At 51.3% G+C, this 5,000-nt stretch overlaps 1 non-coding gene across 1 annotated transcript in view; it reads right to left on the bottom strand.

Moving 5' to 3' along the window:
* The window catches only part of LOC124585151, a 1,910-nt gene extending 1,537 nt beyond the window's left edge, over positions 1–373 (bottom strand). The window contains exon 1 of the ribosomal RNA XR_006974754.1: positions 1–373. This exon is cut by the window's left edge and continues 1,537 nt beyond it. This is a non-coding gene — a ribosomal RNA (small subunit ribosomal RNA).
* Positions 374–5,000: the final 4,627 nt, after the last annotated feature.

Raw genomic sequence — 5,000 nt, 5'->3', positions numbered from 1 at the left:
CCGTTACAACCATGGTAGGCGCAGAACCTACCATCGACAGTTGATAAGGCAGACATTTGAAAGATGCGTCGCCGGTACGAGGACCGTGCGATCAGCCCAAAGTTATTCAGAGTCACCAAGGCAAACGGACCGGACGAGCCGACCGATTGGTTTTGATCTAATAAAAGCGTCCCTTCCATCTCTGGTCGGGACTCTGTTTGCATGTATTAGCTCTAGAATTACCACAGTTATCCAAGTAACGTGGGTACGATCTAAGGAACCATAACTGATTTAATGAGCCATTCGCGGTTTCACCTTAATGCGGCTTGTACTGAGACATGCATGGCTTAATCTTTGAGACAAGCATATGACTACTGGCAGGATCAACCAGGGAGCTGCGTCAACTAGAGCTGAGCAGCCGGCCGCCCGGGAGTGTGTCCCGGGGGCCCGCGCGAACACGCAAGCGTCCGCTCAATTATTCTGCAAACAGGAGGAGGCTGAGCTCCCCTGCACAATACACCTCGAAACCCTCTCAGGTCCCGGCGGCGCGCAGCGCCGTCCTAAGTACTTGGTCGGGTTCGAGAGAGGCGCAATCGCCCGGAGTTTGGCGAGTAGACGCTTTAGGTGCGACCACCCGTGCTCCCAACTGAGCTTGCCGCTGCCGACAGAGGCCCGGGAGCGTGCTGTCGTGGCATTGCCGGCGGGAGACAACACGCGCCACCTACGGTGGCCGGCAGCTCCAACGCCAGCGCCACAGAAGGACAAAAGCCCCACTTGGGTGCCGAAGCGAACTCTCCCAGCACAGCGCACGCGCCAACACGTCCGCACAGCTGCGATACAAACCACCTGCGAGAACCGCAGAGGCGACCGAGCAGCAGACGGCGTCGCGGCGCCGAGCGCCGGGCGGCGGCGCATCCTCAGCGCACACAGTCCTCAATCGGACCAGCACACTGCAGATGTCCACCGCGCTTCGCACCGGGCCCGCGAGGACCTACTTTGGCCGCACGGCGCCGCGTGCAGGGTGCGCCGGCGCGCAGCTGCGCCGCCTGCCGCCTCCGTCGGCCGGCGCGCCTGCCACTGGCCGCCCCCACCAGCCGGCTGTAGCGCGTGCGCCCACGCACCGCGCGGCCAGCACGCCGGGAGGCCCCCCCTCACCGGCCGGGGACGGTCCCACCCAGCCACCGCCGCGTATCGCTTCACACCCACATGCCATTCACGTTCGTGGGCATGGTGGGTATCGCTGAAACAACCGGTTGGTAGCTCAACCGATCGTCGCCATCACTGATTCACCTCTAGCGAGAACAACCGCACCACAACCGTTTACCAGTTGTTCATTTGCGTAACGTCACCAGCAAACGTAGACGTCCATCGCCATTTGCAAATTCAACGATTGTTGCATGCCTGTGTCAGGTGTCACGACACACTATGTCTGCCCACATACACGCAACAACATGTGCACGCTTCGCGAACACGTGGAAGGTGGCCCCCGTACGTATGCGATGTCCATTGCGCGAACGACTGTCAACCGGCCTCTGTCGCATGTCGCAGATGTGGAACGCAGTGCACCATGCTATCACGGTGTGTGAGAAGAGACGACTACGTCTGACAACACGCGCCACTACATCAACAGACGGCTCATGCTGATCGCCATCCACGGCATACCATACTGCAATCCAGCTCTTATAGGGAGACGACACGTAGCTGAGTGCACAATATTTGGACCGTATGGTTCGCCGTTGTTGGCGCAGTCGTGGTACGGTCACACATGTACCACGATGTATCATTCAGTACATGAGGACCAATGTGCAGTACAGTGTGTGATTTGGACGTACAACATCAGCGGACAGTTGACACACGCCGTACCACAACGTAGGCTGTGCTTCGCCATGCAAATGCCAATGAACAACTGCGAAGGGCATTGAGCATGTACGTCCTGCTGCCATCCGCATTACAGTGTATAGCTGCAAGGTGTTTAACATGAAGCGATACTCTGGGGACCAGGCAGTGCGAGTAGCAAACTATATTGCGGGGGTTGCAGTTAGGCAACACCACACTAATTTAACGCGTCGTATGACAATTACAGAGCAGGTTAAGGCCCAACGTGTGTTGGGTTAAGGCCCAACGTGTGTTGGGTTAAGGCCCAACGTGTGTTGGGTTAAGGCCCAACGTGTGTTGGGTTAAGGCCCAACGTGTGTTGGGTTAAGGCCCAACGTGTGTTGGGTTAAGGCCCAACGTGTGTTGGGTTAAGGCCCAACGTGTGTTGGGTTAAGGCCCAACGTGTGTTGGGTTAAGGCCCAACGTGTGTTGGGTTAAGGCCCAACGTGTGTTGGGTTAAGGCCCAACGTGTGTTGGGTTAAGGCCCAACGTGTGTTGGGTTAAGGCCCAACGTGTGTTGGGTTAAGGCCCAACGTGTGTTGGGTTAAGGCCCAACGTGTGTTGGGTTAAGGCCCAACGTGTGTTGGGTTAAGGCCCAACGTGTGTTGGGTTAAGGCCCAACGTGTGTTGGGTTAAGGCCCAACGTGTGTTGGGTTAAGGCGCAACGTGTGTTGGGTTAAGGCGCAACGTGGGTTACGTTAAGGCGCAACGTGGGTTACGTTAAGGCGCAACGTGGGTTACGTTAAGGCGCAACGTGGGTTACGTTAAGGCGCAACGTGGGTTACGTTAAGGCGCAACGTGGGTTACGTTAAGGCGCAACGTGGGTTACGTTAAGGCGCAACGTGGGTTACGTTAAGGCCCAATATAGGTTAGGTTAAGGCCCAATATAGGTTAGGTTAAGGCCCAATATAGGTTAGGTTAAGGCCCAATATAGGTTAGGTTAAGGCCCAATATAGGTTAGGTTAAGGTACAATATAGGTTAGGTTAAGGTACAATATAGGTTAGGTTAAGGTACAATATAGGTTAGGTTAAGGTACAATATGGGTTAGGTTAAGGTACAATATGGGTTAGGTTAAGGCGCAATATGGGTTAGGTTAAGGCGCAATATGGGTTAGGTTAAGGCGCAATATGGGTTAGGTTAAGGCGCAATATGGGTTAGGTTAAGGCGCAATATGGGTTAGGTTAAGGCGCAATATGGGTTAGGTTAAGGCGCAATATGGGTTAGGTTAAGGCGCAATATGGGTTAGGTTAAGGCGCAATATGGGTTAGGTTAAGGTACAATATAGGTTAGGTTAAGGTACAATATAGGTTAGGTTAAGGTACAATATAGGTTAGGTTAAGGTACAATATGGGTTAGGTTAAGGTACAATATAGGTTAGGTTAAGGCACAATATGGGTTAGGTTAAGGCGCAATATGGGTTAGGGTAAGGCGCAATATGGGTTAGGTTAAGGCGCAATATGGGTTAGGTTAAGGCGCAACGTGGGTTACGTTAAGGCGCAACGTGGGTTACGTTAAGGCGCAACGTGGGTTACGTTAAGGCGCAACGTGGGTTACGTTAAGGCGCAACGTGGGTTACGTTAAGGCGCAACGTGGGTTACGTTAAGGCCCAATATAGGTTAGGTTAAGGCCCAATATAGGTTAGGTTAAGGCCCAATATAGGTTAGGTTAAGGCCCAATATAGGTTAGGTTAAGGCCCAATATAGGTTAGGTTAAGGTACAATATAGGTTAGGTTAAGGTACAATATAGGTTAGGTTAAGGTACAATATGGGTTAGGTTAAGGCGCAATATGGGTTAGGTTAAGGCGCAATATGGGTTAGGTTAAGGCGCAATATGGGTTAGGTTAAGGCGCAACGTGGGTTACGTTAAGGCGCAACGTGGGTTACGTTAAGGCGCAACGTGGGTTACGTTAAGGCGCAACGTGGGTTACGTTAAGGCGCAACGTGGGTTACGTTAAGGCCCAATATAGGTTAGGTTAAGGCCCAATATAGGTTAGGTTAAGGCCCAATATAGGTTAGGTTAAGGCCCAATATAGGTTAGGTTAAGGTACAATATGGGTTAGGTTAAGGTACAATATGGGTTAGGTTAAGGTACAATATAGGTTAGGTTAAGGCGCAACGTGGGTTACGTTAAGGCCCAATATAGGTTAGGTTAAGGCCCAATATAGGTTAGGTTAAGGCCCAATATAGGTTAGGTTAAGGCCCAATATAGGTTAGGTTAAGGCCCAATATAGGTTAGGTTAAGGTACAATATAGGTTAGGTTAAGGTACAATATAGGTTAGGTTAAGGTACAATATGGGTTAGGTTAAGGTACAATATGGGTTAGGTTAAGGTACAATATAGGTTAGGTTAAGGCACAATATGGGTTAGGTTAAGGCGCAATATGGGTTAGGTTAAGGCGCAATATGGGTTAGGTTAAGGCGCAATATGGGTTAGGTTAAGGCGCAATATGGGTTAGGTTAAGGCACAATACGGGTTAGGTTAAGGCACAATACGGGTTAGGTTAAGGCACAATACGGGTTAGGTTAAGGCACACATTGTTGTAAGGAAAGGTGTTTTCGGGGGGGGGGGGGGGCTGGTTTGTTGATTGTGATTATCGTAAGTAAATGACTGCGGCATCATCTGATTTGCCACGTCAGGGTGCACCTTTGGCTCATAACAGGCGGCGCTCTGATTCCATGCTTGTGGCAGACCTGTGTCTTTCATTCGTGCCATTGTTTGTGTGGTGTGACAGGAGGCAGTATTGTGATGTTGGGTGCACCCCTGTGTAGGACATGTGTGGGTGTTGGTGGCTTAGCTGAGCAATGGTGGTTGTCGGAAGGGTGGGATATTCTGTTTTCCGAGTGGACCTCCCGGTCTGGTTATGATAGTGTGGATTGTCTAATGTGGCAGAGAGGATGCACTGGGTGTTGTTCCATGCTGGTGCTTAGATATTGTCTGTGTGCCTGTTACAGGCAGAGAGTAGTGCGTGATAAGAGTGTCTGGCTGACGTGTGATTGTGAGCAGAGTCTTTCAGCATGTATACGGACAGTTGTATACATTATCTGTATTCTGATGGCTCTATCTATTACTAATCAGCGCCGTGTATACGTTTAATCCGGTTCCAGTCGAAACTATTGTATCTCTGTACATTAGTGACACGGCGAG

This window comes from Schistocerca americana, unplaced genomic scaffold (genome assembly GCF_021461395.2).
Source record: "Schistocerca americana isolate TAMUIC-IGC-003095 unplaced genomic scaffold, iqSchAmer2.1 HiC_scaffold_482, whole genome shotgun sequence".
Classification (NCBI taxonomy): Eukaryota; Metazoa; Arthropoda; class Insecta; order Orthoptera; family Acrididae; genus Schistocerca; species Schistocerca americana.
The sequence above is the reverse complement of the archived record's forward strand: the minus strand, read 5'-3'. Positions and strand labels throughout refer to the sequence as shown.